Source organism: Diuraphis noxia, unplaced genomic scaffold (assembly GCF_037042655.1).
Source record: "Diuraphis noxia isolate RWA-SAM2 unplaced genomic scaffold, SU_Dnox_SAM2 contig0001, whole genome shotgun sequence".
Taxonomy (NCBI): domain Eukaryota; kingdom Metazoa; phylum Arthropoda; class Insecta; order Hemiptera; family Aphididae; genus Diuraphis; species Diuraphis noxia.
In genome coordinates, this window is record NW_028301711.1 from 10,473,219 (window position 1) to 10,495,386 (window position 22,168).

At 30.2% G+C, this 22,168-nt stretch overlaps 2 pseudogenes; both read right to left on the bottom strand.

The window, feature by feature from the left end:
• Window positions 1-6,905: 6,905 nt before the first annotated feature.
• On the bottom strand, window positions 6,906-7,775 carry LOC149059585 (uncharacterized; annotated as a pseudogene).
• Window positions 7,776-8,834: 1,059 nt separating this feature from the next.
• LOC149059586 (uncharacterized) lies at window positions 8,835-11,926 on the bottom strand (annotated as a pseudogene).
• Between the last annotated feature and the right edge of the window lie 10,242 nt (window positions 11,927-22,168).

A 22,168-nucleotide genomic window follows, 5' to 3' on the forward strand; every position in this document is an offset into this window, starting at 1 on the left:
TATTATTTTTCAAAACATTAATTTAATGTTAAAATTATATTTTACCTTAACTTAGATGTTACCAATGGGTGACTTCCTTAAAAGTTGTTGTTTTTTTTTTTAAAAATAAACTATGTATATATTCTATATCAAAATTACTAAATGTGCTTGTTGTACAGATTGTTTTTGAATAAAAAAAAAAAAAAAAAAAAAAAAAAAAAAAATATTACAATTAAAATGTAACAGGTATATTAATGTAATATTAAAAAAAAAACTTCTACTAACATTTAATTCAACATATTTCAATAACATTATATGTATAAATTCAATTAATATTTTCCATCATAACATTTCCAAAATGTTTTGGATACTTTTATTTTAAAATATTATTATTACGATTTAAATCTTATACTTAATTTTAATATGAAGTTAATATGAACCGCTATGGTATGCGACATACGTATATCACTAAAGACTATGGTTAACAACTTAGCAAGTAGCAACATTATTAATTATTATTATCGACCATCGTAATTTAATAAGAAAGTCAATAATAAAGATGTGTCTTTCAGTCAAGGGTGTCATATAATTATTATATCTGCTGTTGGCGAATACCCCCTTGAAAAAAATCCTAGTTGCGCCACTGATTATAGTATAACTCGTATTATATTATAATATAATATGTCAGCTGCGTCTATTTATTTCTTATAATAATAAATATTGTTCAAAAATACAGTGGGGTTTTGTTAATCCGAACGAAATTGGGGAAAGAAGTCATTCGGATTACCTATACGACATAAAAAGAAATTAATTTTCTTGCGTTTGAAATTTTTATCTATGTTATATTAATTTGTATAAAAATTATAATAATTATGCACCTATATTTATATACAGACAGCTAATATATATATATTGTTACATATTATGCTGATTAAATACCTTAACCCACAATCGTTTAAGCAACATTGGTTCTTTGCAGTTTTCAACCCATTAGATGACCGTAATGTATGTAATATATATTGGTCCGTATACGGAAAAATACCGGTATTCAGTGCTATTGTAGCTTTTGAAGTAGATATTTTTGTAGTGGACAAGAATTCGTCAATCGTGAATCGACGTTCATATGTAAAATCTAAACGACAATACTCGTGCGATGTACGAACGTAATCGACAAATATTATTATATTATAATATATATAATATAATATATATTATATTATATATTATAATAATATTATATTATATATTATAATAATATTATTACACTATCATGTACATACGTACATGGTACATAATATTAAAATATGTGTGTATTAATATAGCGGTCAAGTCTGTTTGGATTAACGAGACACTACTGCAGCAGTAGTATAAAAATAAACACAGTTACACAGATATTATAAATTAATTGCAATGGTCAGACGAGTGGTTGTTGGAAAAGGTTTAGTTGTTTTTCAGTGGACTTGTGAGGGCCCATAATTATTAATAAATTACACTGCATGTGCAATATGCCTACAAACCGTTATAGATGAAGTAAAAAAAAATTGCAAAATGTTCAAGTTACCGCCCTCAAATCGGTTCAGTTACTTAAAAAAAGCATGAGAAAAATTTTTTAGACGAAATGGTCAACTTTAACCCGTGCCGCAAAAGCTCTAAAGTTTTAATAACGAAAAAATGTTAGAAATCGTTAGTTGTTGAATATAATAATTAATCATAACTCTTAAAAGAATGATTTTACAAAAAAATTTTAAAGACATTAATTGTACGTATTATTGTTACAACAGTTTTATACTTATACATTTTTTTTAAATATATTATTATCAAAGATATTTGAGTTTGAATTTTAAAAATAAAAGTTTTTGTCTATTTTTTGCGTGGCAATAAATAAAACGTTTTTTATATTGTATAATGCGATTTAAATTAACTTAAAATTAATATATATTGTATAATATGGTTTGAATGTGATCCTACTCGTTTTAATCAATGATACAAGAGATTAGTATAGAATCATTAGGTGGGTAGTGTACTTAGACCTATACCCGTATTTTGCGATTTTTACGTGAAGATTATTTCTATGACTCATAGTAACATTTATGATTTGTACAACAAAAATTAGTATTATCTACATTATTACACCTTGGACTTACGTGTTATCGAGTTTATTAAGTCATTATAGATTGTCAAATATTATTTTGCGATTTATTTGTTTATTATTTCTCAGTTGACTTACAACAACAACCAGTGTCATACCTAAATATTGTTGAGTATTAATTTTTTACGATTTGTTATATTTTGCAAGCAATATATTTTATTTTACTGATTTATAATGGTTACCAAGAATAGTTTACGTGAGTCAAAATATATATTTTTAATTGGACATTGTTCAAATCAAATAATTGGTAGTAAATTACCATCAAACAAGCAAGTTTTGTCAGTACTATTTTTTAATATGCGCGAAGTTAATTTAAATCTTCATCAAAGTGCTACATTAGTGATACAAGAAGCGATAATTTTTTGGCGGAAGGCACGTATACCAACAAAAACCGAACAAAAATGTGTGACCAAGTTGGAGGATTTATACCAAGAGTGGAGAAATTTGCAAAAGTCAGAATATAGAAAAAGTGCAACTCAAATAGAAAAAAATACGCAGTTTGTATCAAATCTAGACGATTTGTTCGATATGTCAAACGCAAACGCTTTAGATTTAATGTCTAATGAGGAAGATAAAGCATTTTTAATTGCCCAGAGACAGAAAGGTCGAACTGGATCATTGCTTGGTATTGATCAAAAAACAAAGAAAAAAGAAAAAAACCATAGAGGATCGGAAACAAGCGACAAATAAAAGAGAAGATCGTGCTCGTAAAGAATTTGAAGCTTCAAGTAAGTTTTTATTCTAAAATAGTAATTTAATTTATATAACTACTATATTAAAAGTGTTGTGTGTATAATAGTAATAAATACATTTTTAGGTAAAACTGTAGAACTTCTGTCGTCCAGTAGTTCTGAAGAATGTGACGATGCGGACAATGATGCATTTGTAAATGAAGATATTTCCGGTCCATCAAGTAAATATTTCAAGCCAACCAGGGGGTACGATGACTTTGTCTCCGAAAAACTTGCAATCGTCTTGGACAAATGTAAAATCAGTGACCGGAATGCTGTACATCTTTTCATTGCTACTGCAGAAGCTTTAGGTAATAATGTTAATGAACTTATTGTAAACCGATCATCGATATGACGCTCTCGCATAAAATACCGTAAGCAACGGGCTGAAAAAATACGTCATGACTATAACTTAGGCAAGGAAGACGCAGTTGTTATACACTGGGACGGAAAACTTCTTCCAAATTTAACCGGGAAAAGCTTAGTCGATAGGCTGCCTATAATCGCGTCAGTAAATGGTCGTGAACAACTGCTAGGTGTCCCGGCGTTAAATAGTAAAACTGGACTTGAACAAGCCAATGCAGTATACCAAACGCTATTGGTGTTTAGATGAAAATGTACAAGCACTTTGTTCTGATACTACAGCATCAAATACAGGTCGCTTAAATGGAGCTTGTGTTTTGCTTGAGCAACTATTAGAACGCGAAATAATATATTTACCATGCCGCCATCATATTTATGAAATTATATTGAAAAGTGTGTTCGATTTGAAATTTGGTGCAACATCGGGCCCAGACGTTGCAATTTTTAAAAGGTTCCAACAAGCATAGGGAACAATTAACGCTAACAATTTTAATTCTGGCATACTTAATACTAATGTAATGGATTCTGTAAATGACGTATGTGACGAAATTATTAAATTTTCTAAGGATCAACTATTAGAAAAGCAGCCAAGAGATGATTCTCGAGAGTTACTAGAATTAACAGTAATTTTTTGGGCGGAAAACTTTCAAATGATACTAGCTTTAAAATACCAGGTGCCATCCATCATGCTCGGTGGATGGCGAAAGCTATTTATAGCTTAAAATATATTTATTTCGTGAACAGTTTCGATTAACACACAAAGAAGAAAGTGCCTTAAGAAGTATTTGCATTTTTATTGTACGGTTATACATAAAAGTATGGTTTAATTCACCATCTTCAATCAAAGCTCCTTTACAAGACTTGACTTTTATGAAAAATCTTTTACATTATGCTTCTATAGATAAAGATCTATCTCAAAATGCAGCTAAAAAGTTTTGTGGTCACTTATGGTATTGATCGGCGGAATTGTGCGCATTTGCTTTTTTCGATGAGGCTGTGCCACTGGAGACTAAAAGAAAAATGATTCATGCTCTAAACAACGACGAATGTACATCAGAATTAAATTCAAATTCACAACGTTTAATTATATCTGCAAAAAATACAAACGAGTTATTAGAAAAGGAAATTGATGATTTTATATGTGTCAATACTAAAAATCTATTTAAACGATTTGCCATAAACACCACTTTTTTGAATGAAGACCCTTTAATGTGGGCAAATAATGCAGATTATAATAAAGCTCTGTCAATTTTAAAAAATATTCCAGTTATAAATGATGTTGCAGAAAGAGGAGTAAAACTTATTGAAGATTATAACAACAAAATAACTAAAGATGAATCTCAAAAACAATATCTACTACAAGTTGTTAGTGATTATTGCAAAAAATATCCTGACCATAGAAAAGAAACACTTACCCAAGTTACACAGTCATAAATTTAGTTGTATCATTTATATTTAAAATATGTTAAAAATATAAATGTTAAGTGTTAAGTCATTATTTTATTATTTTTTGTAAATTGTTTTTACAATTATTTATATGTTATTTTGATGGAAATATCTCGATTTTCAAGATTTTTTTTTTTACTTTTTGATCAAAATATTTGAAAAAATAAAATATTTGGAATCTAATTTATATGAAACAAATTTTAGTAAATTTAGTTTTCTATCATTGTATATTAACAAATATTTTGTAACATTTTTATTTCCAGTGTTATGCTTAAGAATATCAAAAAAAATTAAAAATATTGAAAATGTTCTATTTTTGTAACTTTGGAGCTTTTGCGGCACGGGTTAAAATTAAAGAATTTGCATGAAACTTTTTTTGTATGGTTTTTTCAGGTAACTGAACCTTTTTAGGGGGGGGGGGGGGTAATCTCAACAAAATCAAAAATGAAAAATAAGGACCACCCTATTGTGCATATAAGTATTACACAATATTTAATAAAAAAAAAAGTATACAACATATTTCATTATTTCATGCTTATCGCTGATAATATTATTGTTTGTCAATTTGTCGCCAATCGACGAGTGAACTTAATGTATAATAATAAGTCTACATAGTGTCTACGTAGTACGTACGAGTGTTGCAGCTAATGTTTAGATAAAATGAGTATTATCATAAAATCGATGTCTAATCGGCGGGGTTTATGGCGTGCGGGTCGTGGCCCGTGGGGGTCACTGCAGTTTTCGTGTAGCGGACTTCTAATAATAATTATTATTGTTCAGTTGTTGTCATTTAATTTACAGACTTACAGTATTAAATAATATATTATATTATTATACTATAGGTACGCTATAATACTTTAATAGTTTCATCTATTCTGTGATAATACAACTGTAAGCACGGCGGTTAGTTTACCATCCTTTTATTAATTTAAAAAGTATAAATAACTTTATCGTCTTTCTGAAAAGAAAAACCCGTCGGGCGACCGGAGCAGGCCGCAGTTGTAGTGCAGTTAACGCGTTATTTATTTATTACTGATTGATAACGAACATATTACTTAATTTTTGGTCTTTAGTCTTTACTATTAAACTATTATAGTCATAATAGACACTGCCACACTGGTCATAGCTCATTTTGTCACCAACTGCCTAGTCTCGTGTGAGTGTATGACTATTTTATCGTGTTACACTGTTACGGTTGTATTTTTTTTTTTTTTTTTAAATTGTGTTAATTATTATAGTTGTCTACCATTTTTGCGACGTTCAAGTAAGTACCTATTCATTGATTATTATTATTATTAGTTGTAGTTGCTGGCTTGTAATATTATTATTAATAATTATAATACAATTACACCACACACGCATACGTTGTAAACTAAAATGTAAATTTTATATTTTTAACAAAAAAAAGAATATATAGGCAGGTACTTAAAACTATTTAATCAATAGCTAGTTATGTAGGTATCTATAATACTAACCTAAGCTATTATTTTACGTTAGTAATTCTTATTTATACTAGCTGGTTTATTATATTTAATAAATTATTTCATTAGCATTGTATGTTCATGTAACATTGAATCAATTTTTCTTATTCTAATATAAATTATAATAATAGATGTACCTGTCTATATAATTTTTGTAATGATTATTTATTTCTATCTTAAGTATATACTTCCAACATTTTAAAAATATTTGTAAATATTTGTGGATTTATAGCGAAAAACTAGATAGTAGGTAGGTAGGTATTTACGGAATTATAATATTTGCGTAAATAATAAATAAAGTAATAAACCGAAAAGATATAGGTAATCGGGGTTATAATGTATAAAATATAATATAGGTGCCTTATTATTACTATATTATACTATGATTTGTTATTCAACTAAATATTGAGACTAAAAAATAAGGATAAATACCTACTTATCTACTAAAGTACTATTCAAAATAATCACCTGTTTAAAACTATTTATTCAAAAAGATTTTGTTTACCTACCTAATTTCATTTCTAATTCTTAGTTTGATTGAGTAAATAGTTAAATAATAAGAGGTATATTTTTAATTATTTATTATAATTAGGGCTCGGATTTATATGTATTTATTTAACCAAAGTATGTATTTATACAACAAAAATATGTACATAAATATGTGCTAAAAAATTTATAATATGTATTATCAAAAAAAAAAAAATATTATTATTAATTAAAATGAAATGTAATAAAAAAAAATATTTATGTAACTATCTAATTATTATGGTTACAATTAATAATGACATGCATTTTTAAATTTTCGAATTCGAAAGATCGCCGATTATGTCGTAAAATTGATTTATATCGACTGAAAGATCTCTCAACTTCGACTGATGTTATAGGACAATATTGCATGTTGACTATGTCTGAAGGAGAAAGATCTACATCCAATGAAGCTTCAGACGAAATACCAGTCAGAATATTTTTAATAGCTTTCATTTCTGCTAGACCGGAATTGTTTTGTAGTACATTTTTAACTTTAGCGTTTACAATATCGCCAATTGGTCCTTGAACTTTTTCAAGTCTTTTTACCGCTTCCTCTACTACACTTAAACTTTCTACTAAAGTTAAGTCTCGAGTTTCTAATTTCGTAATGACATCAACCAAAAATTAATAATTAACAGAAATGTTTATTAATTCATTTTTTAAATCATTATTTTCTAAAAGAATTTCAGCTTTTTTAATATACATTGAAGTAGTTGCATCGAGTTCGGCAACAACATTTTTGATTTCTTGGAAGTTTTGGCAATAATAATTAGCGGCATTCAACCAAGTGCCCCATCTAGTTACAATTGGTTGTGGAGGAAGGCTTAGATCTGGGTACATATTTTTAAATATTTCGACACGGCTGGGAGCTTTTAGAAATATCTTTTTGACTGAAGATATTAACTCATCAACTTTTGTAAATTTTGATATTATAGTTTCTGCTATTCGGTGAAATGCATGTGCTAAACACATTAAGTGGATCATTTTTGGAAAAAAAGCATTTAATGCTTTACCGGCTTTTACCATGTATGGCGCGGCATCAGATACAAATAATAATACATTCTCTTGCATAACTATATCGGGCCATAATATACTCATAGAATTATTAAAAATCTTGCAACAGTTTGGTGGTTGCATTTATCTAATTGTTCACAGTTTAACAAAAAAGGCTGGGATTTACTGTCATTTAATTTTCCAATAATAATATTTGCAATAAATCTACCATCTACATCGGTTGTTTCATCGATTGATACCCAAATGGGTCCATCACCAATTGAATTTCTAATAGACACAAGAGTTTCTTTGTAAATTGGTTGAATATAATTTTTTCTCAAAGTGCTTTCATCGGGAATCGATTGTGCAGTGTATTTTTCCAAGAACGATTTTAAATTAGAATTTTGAAGTTTTGCTAGCGGAATGTCAGCTTTAATAAAAGCTTGACATAAATCGATGTTGAATGTATTAGAAACTGAGGAAGACGTAGATGATAAAAAATTTTGTTTGAATTTCAGCTTTCTATTTTTGTTCTCTTTGTGCTTATTAGTTTGTAAATGTTGTGTTACCTGAAATCGTTGTTCAATTGCTATTGATTTTTCACATGCAGCACAATACAAAATTTGACCGTCACTTTGTAAATGTTCATCTGGAAATTCAGTAACATATTTTGTTGCTTTGCAAGTTTTAGATGATCGTACTTTCGGCATTATTGGTCACACGTAAATTAAGACGTTGTTTAATAGGTACACAGATTAAAGTATTAAACCCACGAAATTAAATTAACACGGCCCGTTCGTTACTGCAGGTATACTGACTCACTGTCAACTGTCAGTACTTCAAACGCAAACGCGTTTTAATAACTCGTTATCTTTATGAGGTCATAAATATCAAACATATATCGATATATATCTATAATTTATGTTGTTAAAAGTTAAATAGTATGTATTGGCAATATAAAAGTGTGTACACTGTACATAGCTAATATACTATAGAGTGTAGACAACATAGTATAATTTATGCTATCTAAATTATACTTATTGCCATATTACCATTATTAAATAGTACATTCACAAATAACAAAACAAATACTAATGTCTAATATCAGTGTGTAATATATTCATAAATACACTTAATATCAAAATAATTTATACATTTTAAATGCTATTGATTGTTTCCTCTGATAATTAATATGTCTTCTAATATATCACTTGAAAGTGAACTCCTCAAATCTGACAATATAAATTTTAAGGCAGAAAAACTATGTTCAACACTAACCTAAAAGACAAAAAATATATAATTATAATTATAAATAACTAATACTAAAAGTTGTATTTAGTGTTCTATCTTCTAACTTCTAAGATAAATAAATTATCTTAATTACAAAATAAATAAAATTTTTATAATAGCTTAGCTTAGTGTAACCCAGCAGATCATTGATTTTATAAAAAAAATACTAATTCTTAATAATTTTGTCAATAAAGTTAATAAGCATACTTGTGTTGCTGGTACTGCCATGAGTATTTGTGCCAGTTCGAATAACTCTGGCTTTGCTATTTTGTTGTCTTTCCAATAATTTATCACATCTGCTTTGTAAGTTAATCTTTCTACTCTACCAAAGTCTTCAATTTTTTCTCTCATTAACTGTTTTGAAGATAACAAACTTTGAGATTCATTCGATTCATTCAATGATCGGTTTTGTGAAGATGTGTGTGAACAACCAACGAGAAATTCTTCAAATGGATCTTCGTTATCACAGATTTGCTCATTAACATCAATAACACTTTCATCAGTTGATCCAGCTAAATTCTCGTTTAAATTTTGATTCTGAAAAAAAATGGATTTTTAATATTAAATGGTGCACGAGGGCTTAAATCTAATGGTTAGATTTTGGAGCATATGAATCTCTCTAATTATAAAATTTGAATGTTTACTAACACCAGATATTGATTCTTTTAAAGTCCAAGTTTTAATAAGATGATCAATTGCTATTTGTTTGTTTGCAGCTGTTAAAGTACACATAAATCGAGGGTCTAAATAAATAGCTGTAAATAAACTATAAAGTTAAATATTTAAAATAAAATTATAACTTAAGTCCTAATTTAATCATGGTAGATTATGTAAAATCATGTCACCTGCAACAAATATACTATTGTCCATTAATTGTTCTTTACGACTATTCATTGACTGCACAATAGAATTAGATAACAATGAATTTATTTGTTGGAATTTACTTTTTGTTTGTTGCCATATACCAAAAAAATCACCCAGTGTCAAATCCTTTTTTTGAAGTCTTTTAGTGGCAAAATAAGCAGGCTCAAGTGAATTTACCTTCATAATTTAAATTAAGTACATTATAAGGTATATTTTTATTATATTTATTACTAATATTATGATTTACCAAACTACTAATCTTGTCCCAATCACGATTATTTAAAAACAAATTAGAGTTTATTAACTCGTGGTCCTTACAAAATGACTTAAGCTCATACAGACGATGCAACATTGAATACCTATGTAGAACTCCATCGACTAACAATATCAATTATAGCTTGCTTTAAATTATCCTTCTTTAATAAAGCTGCATAGGACTGCGTTCGAAGTATTTTTACAACCTATTTTTGTAGAACAATTTTTCTTTTTTAAATTAAATTAAAATAAATAAATATAATTAATACCCGCAAAATAACTACAATTAATCTTTTTAAGAAAATAGTAAATATTCAGTTTAAAATTAAAAATTACAATTAGTTAACATTTTATAGTTTATTTTATACACATTGTTATATTATACCTTACCTATGTTATTATAAAAAAGAGATTATTATTATTTTGTTATGTTAGTGTTCAGTTGTTCTAAAATTAATATATTAAAAGTTAAAACTAATTGTGTATATTTAATATTATATAAAAAATGTTATTAATTAATTTAAGTTAATATTAATAAAACACACATTACCAATATTTACAATGTTATTTAGCTATTTACCTTTCGAGTTTTTACGACGGTATTGTTAACTGAAGTTATTTTAAAACCTTGTTCTACACATAGTTGAAAAGTGTGTACACTACAACGAACACATTGTGTTAAATATTCCTCATTTTCTATTTCTAGAGCTGAATATACTTCTTGTTGCAAATTATTATCATCATTTAAATCAATCTCTGTATCTGTTATTATGCCTTCAATTGTAGATTCAGATAAAATGTCATGACCATCTATAAAATAAATACCAAAAATGAAAAAAATGTCCAAATATGTAAAAAAATATAAGTTCAGAGACCATTTCTTAGATGATCAGTGTTTTCAGACTCAATATCTGCTTCAATATCATCTTCATTAAGTATATCATCGTCATTAGCATCATTGAATATCTTAACCATTTTCACAATATTTCTTCCATTGTCACATGTTATTGAATATACTTGTCGATTATCAATATCATACTTCTTCAAGATATTTATCAACTAGAAAGTAAACTTAGTAATATTTTGTAACAATATTAAAGAACAAATTTAGTCACTAAACAAGATTTCATTACCACTTTTTTTAGGTACTCAGATGTATGCTTTTCGCTTAATTTTGTCATTCCTAATGTCTTGATGTTTAACTTATCATCTTTAATATATTGCACATTTACACCAATAATTGATCGATTAAGTCTGGTAACACAATCAACCTTCAACGATACTAACTTTTTGTAGACATCTAGCTTAATATTTTTTACTATATCATATGCATGTTCTTTCACATGATTTCTTATATTTCTTGAGTTAATTCTAAAATCTATAAATATTTTTAAAAATGTAGCTACTATCAAATTTAATATTGATCATTGTTATTTAAAATTGTCTGCAATGTGTAGTACATAGTTTCATATAAAAACTATCAAGAGTTTTATAAATTTGAAAAAAATTAACATTATGAATTAAAATCTTTTTAATTCAGCATCTTTGGCCATTATAGGCCATAATTAAGTTATTTATAAGTTTATAGGTATAAATACATGCACAATTAAATATTCAAATGACTTAAAATTTAAAAATTAAAAGAAAACAATTTAATTTAATCTAATTTTTTTTCATATTATCTTATTTTACATACTTAGCCTACATCACTTATGCTTATTGTGAAAAAGCTTGACAGATTATATAGATCTTGTTTAAAATTAAAATAAAATAAAAAAATAATGCTTACCTCCACCTATTGCATCTAATAAAGGATCAATAATCATTTTAAATCCACTATCTTCCATGAGTGTAAAAGGTCTTCCATTAATTGTCACTAGTTGTACACAAGCTTCAATCAATTTTTGTTTGCTTAGTTTGACATTTGATAATGTCTTTTTTGTGACAATAATCATATTATCAAGTGGTCCAACCTTTTGTTTCTAAAATCGGCAAAAAAATAAAATAAGCAGATGCCTTACGTCAAACCGTATTGAAGTGTTTTCAACACTAACATTTTCAGTTTATAATAATATGATCGTAAAAAATCTTGTTTTATCTGACCAATTATCAAATTTTATATTGAGTATTTATTGACTAAAATTATAATATACATATTTTCGACACTGCTCAAAAAAAATATTTGTATTTTTGACTTTAAGCTACCTATATAACCTACGTAATATTATCTTTTATGCTATTATTATTTCATTAAAAAAATAAGAACATACAATAGATATAACTATATAAGTATATGAAAATGCTTTCTAATTCTAACAGTAGTTTCATTTCATTTAAAACTGATTAAAATGTTTAAAATTATAAAGTTGAACTGGTATAATATTGCAATTATATTTTATTTGTATTATTTTTATTAGGTATATAATTTGTATATTGCATTAGGTAAAAGGTAGATTAATAAGGATATGTATCTAAATAAACTAAAACTAAAGGGTCAATTATTTAAATTAAAAAAAGGAACATAATATTAGATAGTTACATAAACAGTAAGTAGTTTAGTACCTATACCTACTTACCTAGATAAAATATATGAAATATTTAAATTTTATATTGTTATAATGTACTTACTTTTAAAACTGTGTAATTGAAACAACCATCTCTTTTTAATTTTGATGCGGTTAATCTCTCTTTTTCTTTTAAAAGTAAACGATATTCATCTTTATGAAAAACTTTAACATGATTTTCTAAGTTACCAGAGTGACTTCCTGTCCGAATGGGGTTAACACAGTTGGGAATTTGACAGACACATTCGTTTGTACTAATATTAAATTTGAAGTACATTTTATGTACTGGGTTAGAAATTGTTCTACCCATAATGATTCTCAGTATGTAGTTTATATACAAAATTAAGTAAATAATAAACTAATATAAAGAAAACGAATGCACGTTAAAACTATTAGTATATTAGTATAAAATATAAATATTAAACATTTGACAACAATTACATAAACACTGACGACTGAACAAATCAGAGCAAACTGATCACCGATCACCGAACACAATAGTTGAATAACTGAATGGACGAATGGTATACATTCCGACCGTAGTACAGATGGTACAGTAACAGTACCTACAATATTATCAGAGTATCACTATTATTAGCAATTGGTAATTATTCTATTAATATCTTCTTATTAAATTTTAAAATAAATCTAATACGGGATCTCCCGGATAGGCTGGTTACGGGATAAAATTAATTCTTGGATCGAATAAATAATTGAATAATACCAAGTATTATTAAATAATTGGAGATTATTTATTTCGTTTAATGGAATAAAATATATACCGTTTTGCGTTATGTTTTGTTTAATGATATATCATATATTTTGTTAAACGTTACGTTTCGTTTTGTGTTATTTATTTATTTATGTTTATCGTTTTTCGTTATAATTACGTTTACAAATTTCAATCGTTTTTAATCAATTATAACGTTATTATAACGTTTGCAAGCCCTGGTATTTACATATAAATCCGAGCCCTAATTATAATATAGACTATTCAAAATGCAATCTGAGAGAACTTAACGACAGAAAATTAAAAAAGAATTAGATTCTATACAAATGTTAAATTCTAATAATGACAGTAATATAGAAATAAATGAAATAGTTGATACTAATTTTTATAACTGCACACCTTCAATCAGCACAGATGATTTGTCTCAAACAGTAACACTTTGCAGCCAAAATATTCCATTATCTCTAAAAGTAGTATCCTCTATTGATTCAAAAAATGAAACAAATGAACTTTTTAATAATTTAACTGATGAAGTTCATCACAATGATGGTTTGTTACAAATATTTACAGAAACTCCGTCAGAAAGTACAGACAACACTTCTTTTAAAGATGATTTATGTAGATGGGTAATCGAATGCAATGTGCCCTAAAACACTGTAAATAAATTATTGCATTTGATAAAACAACGAGATATTATAAATACTAATGAACTGCCATGGGATTCTCGGACTTTATTATCTACTCCTCGCACTAAAATATCAAACATCCGTGTGGTCGAGCCCGGTCATTATTATCATTTTGGCTTAGAAGAAGGAATTATTATACATGCATCTTCATATAATTTGTCGGAAATAAAACTTATGATAGGTATTGACGGATTGCCTATTGCAAAAAGCAATAATCGTCAATTGTGGCCCATTTTAGCTTATATTGAAAATACAACTAAAATTGTTTTCCCTGTTGGTATTTACCATGGTTATTCTAAGCCAAAAAACAGTAATGTTTTTCTAGATGATTTTATTTCGGAAACAAAAAATTTTATAGCAAACGGTATTGTTTTAAATAATTGTACAATAAAAGTATCAATAAGCGGGTTTATTTGTGACAGTCCTGCTAAAGCATTTATATTACAAATTGAAAGGTCATTCAGGATTTTCTTCATGTACTCGTTGTATCCAAGTAGGCGAATACTATAAAAACCGTGTCTGTTATCCTTATTGTAATTTTTCTCTTAAAAGAACACATGAAACATATGTAAAAAAGATATACGAGGAACACCACATTGGAGATACTCTATCAAGACTTATAGAAATACCTGGTATAGATATTGTTAGAATGTTTCCACTCGATTATATGCATCTAGTAGCACTAGGAGTTGTAAACAAATTAATTTTACTTTGGTTGCATACTGGTCCAGTACAAGTTCGCATCCCCGGCCGTAGGATAAATGCGTTAAGTACTTCACTATTGAACATTAAATCTTACATTGCCTCTGATTTTCCAAGAAAAACTAGAGTAATACAAGATTTTGGGAGGTATAAAGCTAGTGAATTAAGATTTTTTATACTTTATATTGAACCTATTGTGCTTAAAAATATTATTACTAAAGATTCATATACAAACTTTATGTGAATAGTGATTCAATGCCTGTTTGTTCTTCAGATTCTTCAATGTCAGACGAAACAAATACAGGTATGAATACAAAATTGCTTGCATTTGTTTGTGGTTCGTGTAATTAATTTTAATTTTTTAATATTTCTCTTTAGAAATGTACCCATTTCAAACGTTTCCATATGCGAGAAAAACTTTAAGTATTTTTCATGGTTACAAAAACATATTGGATTATATTCAGCGCCAAAAGAAAAATGTACAATTTGTAACAAAACATATTCATCACTTTTCTCTTTGCAAAGGCACATGACCCACACATAATAAAAGGAAAAGAAAACACAAATGTAAACTTTGCAAATCAAAATTTTATCAAGCTAGTGACTTATCTTATCACTTAAAAACTCAGCATGTACTTCAAGAAAAAGTCAAATGTCCTTCATGCGATAAACTTTATTTCATATTATAAGTGCAGGGCGTACACAATATGCATTACTGCGGTAGACCGTTCGGTTAAAAATTCATGAAAAATCAAAATATTGCACTACCACTTAGCCAATCATATCACTGGCTTCGTTAGGATGTCTGCTATGTGGGGAATGCATTTTGGATACTTACAATTGGCATAAAGGGGTGGTGCAGTCAAGTTGTCAAGAAAATAATACTTGGTGCAGGATTACTACGGTAAAATACCACGTTTAGCCACAACTACGAGTACAATTCGCTTACCAGTTTACTTTAATCACTTTAGTGGTATTAAGTAAGTCATTTCGAGTCGAGGGATACCATTTTGAAAGCGGCAGTACCAAATTTGTAAGGTACTTACCCTTTTCAGAAAACGTCCTAATAGTTGCAAATTACTTCGGTTATTTTCGCGCGTGTGTGTGGGTCACCGCGTATTACCAAATTATCGATATCTGGCGTTGGGCAGCGGTGAATAGTCCTGCCCTTCCAGCATGCAGTTGTTCTCCTATGAGAACCTAAGTGTATTGTGCTCGTTGTGTAGTCCCAGGTGACTTCGTTGCGTACGAGAAAGTCATATCCTAGGAGCATGTCGCAGTATAAGTTTTCCAGAATGGGTGCGTGGTTGGGTTGTTGATATTCCTTGGAACGTGATTCGCGTGTCTAACGGGGTAACGGGGTAACTCGTTCCGTGGTCTGTGGTGGTCAACGTGTTTGTGTGCGTGTGTGTGTGCACGCGAATGTTATCGGTCTCCGATATCTCCGGTGTGCTCGGATGTTGTCCTGATAACAACGTGCTGTGGTGGCGGGACGGTGATGGTATCTCCGGTTGCCGTTCTAGTGTTTGTTGAGATATACCCATCTCCAAACGTCGCATTGTCTCTGCTATGCGACGCTGATCGTCACCAAAACGCATCATGCAGCTCTCGAGCATGACCAGTCGCAATTCCAAACTGTCTGCACGCGGCGGGGTCGTTGCCGATTGCTGCACCTTCTGCAGTATGCCACGGGCCCTCCTGATCAAGTCCGTGGCTTGTTGGTTGCTTGGTGTGAGTGGTGGATTGGTGATATTCTGCGGTTGGTGGGTGTCCGTGTTTATGAGCGGGTCGTTTATCGGTGTTTATTTCCGTCCGAATGTAGGTCAGTGGGTCTGTTGTTGTTGTGCGTACCGGGTGATTATACTAACCGGTTTTCGTGGCGTTTGTTGCAGCTGCGTGTGTGTGCGTTGTCAGGTCCACTATCGCGATCATAGACCTATTATACTAATGGACTGCGCGTTAGCTAAAATTTAGTAAATTTACTCAGGCAACATCTGATAAGCAAAAAAGGGTATTTTGGAAGAAATAATGAATGATTGTTTATTGTTCCAAAGTTTTTTTTTTTATCATGATAACTGATAATAGATTTTTGGTGATAGCTATCAGCTGATAACAAAAATGAAAAGTTCAAAAGTTGAATAAATTTTATAATTTTATATTCTTCTTCTTCTTTACTAAAGGCCATGCCTTGTCGTTGCAAATCTGGTACGCCATTCCTCTCTATTAGAAGCCAATCTTTTCATTTATATATATCGACTACAGCCAGCTTGTTTTATCATTTCTTCTAAGTATGCTTTCCTCGGTCTGCCTCTTCCTTTGTAACCATTTATTCGACCCTCAAATATATTAGTCATAAACGAATTATGCCTAAGTAAATGACCGAACATTTTTCCACTTCTTTCTTTTATGGTGTCCAATACAATTCTTTTTTCTCCTACTTGGTTTAATACATCTACGTTACTTTTTCTTTCTGTCCAACTGATTTTTAGCAGTCTTCTCCATATCCACATTTCCATGGCTTCCAATTTCTTTTTGTCTTGCCCATTAATAGTCCATGTTTCGCAGCCATACAATAATACACTCTATACATAACATTTGGCAAAGTTTTTTCTCATATTTATATTGAGTTTTTTGTTTGTAAGTAGCTGCCGCTTCTGCGTAAATGCTCTCTTTGCCATAGCTATTCTTTGCCTAATTTCTGTTGAGCATTTACCATCATTTGTAATCGTGCTTCCTAGATACTTAAATTGTTGGACTTGCTCTATTAAGTTATTATTCACCTCCAACTTTACTACAGGAATTTCTTTTGCTTTAGTCACCACCATTGTTTTTGTTTTGTTTGCGTTAATTTTCATTTGATATTCCTGTAATATTTTTGTTAGGGTGGTTAAAGATTTTTGCATGTCTTTTTCTGATTCAGATACTAAAGCGATATCGTCAGCAAATCGTATGCAGTGGATCTTTTCTCCATTTATACTTATTCCATTAGAGTTTCTTTTATACTTGTCCATGATTTCTTCCACGAATAGGTTGAATAAATAGGGAGATAAGGAACAGCCTTGTCTTACCCCTCTTTTAATACTTGCTGTAGTACTATGTTCTCCTACCTCTATTAAGGTCTCCTGTTCTTTGTGAAGTGACATTATTATTCGTCTATCCCTCCAGTCTATTCGTGTTTTCTTCATAGAGTTCATCAGCAGCGCCCAGTTGACAGTGTCGAAAGCTATTTCTAGGTCAATGAAAGTTATAAATGTATTTCTGTTTACATTTAGCCTTCTTTCTGTAAGTACCCTTAAAGCTAGAATAGCCTCTCTTGTACCAATTCCCTGTCTAAACCCAAATTGATCTTCATCGAGCTCATTTTCGATTTTCTTTTGAATCCTGTTTTTTATAATGATAAGAAGTATCTTTGATGCGTGTGTTAATAAACTAATTGTTCTGTAATTCTTGCATTCTGTGGGATTTCCCTTTTTAGGGATTAGTACAATTTTGCTTTTGGCAAAGTCCTTCGGAATGTTTCCGTCTTTATACATTTTCTTAATCATTTCAAAAATCTTATGTTCAGTATCCTTTCCAACGTTTTTTAAAAATTCCGCCGGGATGTTATCTACTCCTGCCGATTTTTCTTGTTTTAAATCCCTTAGCCCTTAGGGCCTTAACGAATTCTCCTTTTGTTATAATTGGCCCTACGTCTTCTTTGTTTAAATCGGTTATATTTTCAATATTCATGTCATCTTCATCTATCACTCCTTTGTACAGATCTTCTATGTACTCCTTCCATCTCGTTGTTATTTCACCTTCATCTAGAATCAGCTTCCCATTCTTATCCTTAACAATTTTGCTTCTTGGCTTTGGTTATCTTGACAATATTTTAATCATTCTATATGCTTGTCCATTCTATTTGCTGACATATTCATTTTAATATTTTCGCATGTTAAATCCATCCATTTCTCCTTTTCAACTCTGCACTTTTGGGTGATACGGTTCTTTATTATTCTATACATTGCATCATTAGTTTTCTTTAATTTATTGCGGTATTTTATTAAGTCCATTATCTCATTCGTGATCCATGGTTTTTATGGATTCAGTCTCCTAAATCCAATTGATTCTACAGCAGATTGACGAATATTGCTAACCACTTCATCCCATGGGGGATCAATACCAGCAGCTATCAATCTGTTATAAACTTTGTTTTGGAATTCTTGTCTGGTTTCATCATTTTTGAGTTTTTCTACGTCTCATATGTTACGTTTGGGCCGCTTTGTAATTTTCTTGGGTGTTATTTTGTATTTCATCGCTACTAGTCTATGGTCGCTATCTATTTCAGCACCAGGATAACTATGACTTGTCATTATTTGTTTTTTGGAACGACTCTTTGTTAATAAATAATCAATTTGGTAACGGTTAGTATCCCCTGGTGCTACCCACGTATAGCGTCTTCTTTTCGGTACTTCAAACATTGTATTGGTAACTAAGAAATTGTTCTGCTTACAGAAATTGACTAATCTTTCTCCTCTGATGTTTCTTGTTCCTAAACCATATTTGCCTATTATTTGATCGTCTTGTCCTTCCCCTACTACTGCATTAAAATCGCCCATAATAACTACATTATCGTTATCTTTAGTTATTCCTAGCAGTTCGTCTAGAGAGTCATACACTAGTTCAATTTCATCGTCTTCACTATTCGAGGTTGGAAAGTATACTTGAATGACTATCATGTTTACTGTGTGTGTCTTCAATTGTATTAGTAATATTCTGTCATTCACATGATACGTATTTTATACTTGCAGTCCCCATTCTTTGTTTAATAATATTCCAACTCCATTTTTTCCCTGTTTATCCCCGCTATGTATCATTCGAAAGTCATCGCTCCAAAAATCTCCGTTATCACTCCATCTAGTTTCACACACTCCTAAAATGTCAAGCTGATTTAGTTTCATTTGCTGTTTAAGTTCTTCAAATCTTCCAGGCCTTAACAACGTTCTTACGTTCCACGTTCCAATTTTAGTAGGAATTGTTTTACTTTTAATTTTATTTCCAATATTTTGTTTCTTGCTGTTTTGGCATGGATTTCGCTGGTTGACGACCTGGGAAGCCATGCTCTGTCTCCCCCGCCGGACTCCGGGTTCCGAATCCCATCGTCTTGTTTCCTATTCTTATGGTTGTCCTTCATTGCTTAATGTTTGGGAAAATTAATACAGTGGTTTCCCGTTGCCTTCTGTATCGCAATAACATCACTTATAACTAAGTGATGCTATTCAAGTAAAGATGAATCTCTACTTGATACTAACAATGTTGCTGCCTATTGTTAGATCCATTTTGGTCGCCTTTTACGACGGGCATGGACTGCCGTGGGTGTATTCTGATCCCCCCCCCCCCCCCCCACAGGGATAGCTTCTAAAGAACTAGAAATAAAGTTACACAAGTAGATTATATACGATAAATATTAGGGTTGGGCAAGTTACTCAATTTATTGTAACTAGTTACATAAAAATTAATTTTTTTCATAGATATCCTTTGTTGGAAGAATACAAAAATGTATGGTTAACTTCAATACACAGAAGGTATCCAAAATTTAAAGTTTATAGCTGAAAATGTATTTAGGATCCAGCAGCATACTTTTCAATCAAATTCTAGTAATATATCTAAAAAATTTATTCTTAAAGCCTTTTCAGAAATTAATATAAACAAGTACTTTTTAAAATTATCAAATCATATTTACAATCAAAATCCGATAAATAATCATCTCATTCAAATACTCGTAATAAAATTAATCTTTAAAACTTACTTTACCATTCGTGTACATAATTTGAATAAAACAATTAGCCAACCCAATGAAGGATAAGATCGCATTTGACAAAACTCGTCCATTTTCGGCATCAGTAAAGTGTAAATTTTAAATTCTAATTCCCGATTGGCTTTCTAATTATTATTTTGTTTTGTACATTTTATTGAATTTTAATTAACAATTATTTTATTTTGTAAAACATATTGAATTTTAATGATAATGAATAATTATTTTATTTTGTAAAACGTCATATTGAATTTTAATTTTATTCATCTAAATATTTTCTCAAATATAAAAATCATGGAATAAACAGCAATATTTAATTTATTCTTCCACAACACCCCTTTTTACTTATCAGATATTGTCTTAGTTGTTCTCTAGGTTGGGGGTGAGGAAGGCGCAGTCCATTAGTATAATAGGTATATGATCGCGATTACGAATGCGGCGGCAGTCCGGTTTTATGTATTTTTGTCCCGGGTACTTGCGGTTGACGTTGCGGGTGGTGATGCTGGGCGGTGGTTGTGTGACCTTGTCGCGCTCTAGCGTTCCTACCAATCCTACTCCGTGTGTGTTTGCGGTGTCGCGCGTGCTGTTATCGGTGCGTCCGTAAGTCGGGTGGCGTGGCCGGTCGGTCGTTACGTGCTTTGTGGTTATGTTACGTTTTTCCGTTACCACCTGCAAACCACGTTTGCGTCGTATGGGATCGGGAATTTTCCGCAAGTTGCACAACAGGGGGTGTAATGGGGGATAGTATGTGGTAAGTAAATGGTACCAAGTATTCAATTACCGGTGATTCCTGTTCGGGGAGCCAAATTTGTGGCGGTCTTAACGCCGTTTCATAATCCGTTATAATAACTGGAGGAGTACAATTTTGTAAAATATTATTTTTAATGTAATTAAATACATTGTCATACGCCTGTCTTGATTTGGACTCCATTAGACCTGTTAGCGCTCGAATGGTATTATATTATTATTATTATTACTTTATTAGTTGTCGCCGCTCGCTATCTCAGCCATATTATATTATTATCTTTATATTGTACTTGCGATAATTTGTGTTATAAGCAGTCGCGTATCGAAACTTGTACCGAACACAGCGAGCGTCCCTACAGTTATTTGTGTTTAATAAAGTCCACTTAAATCGTCAGTCTTTTTTATTAAAGATTTGTTCTCAGCTATTAAACATGGTCCATTCGATCCGGATGAAAACCGTATAGTTTGTATTTATTTTAGTGCGTCGGTTAAAAGTCACGTGTGCGTGTTTAAATTGGCATAATATAAATTATAGCCTTGTCGAAAAGTATATTCGCACGTGAACATCGTTTTTTGTATAAAATATTAAAATAATATAATCGTGTAAAAAAAAGTGTTGCTAGTGGCGTAAAATATCGTTTCGATCGTCTTATAAATGCCAAATTATATTCGCGTATACGTTTCTTGTTTTCATCGTATTTATGAGCATAATATAACTTATAGCTCTATCGAAAGAATATACGTTTGAATATATGCTGTTAAGAATACAATGTTGCGTTCGTCGAATATTGTAATTTTACGTGTGCCTGGTCAAGAATATTAAGGAGAGCCGATTGCTGCGTCAAGGTCATCATATTGAAGACAGA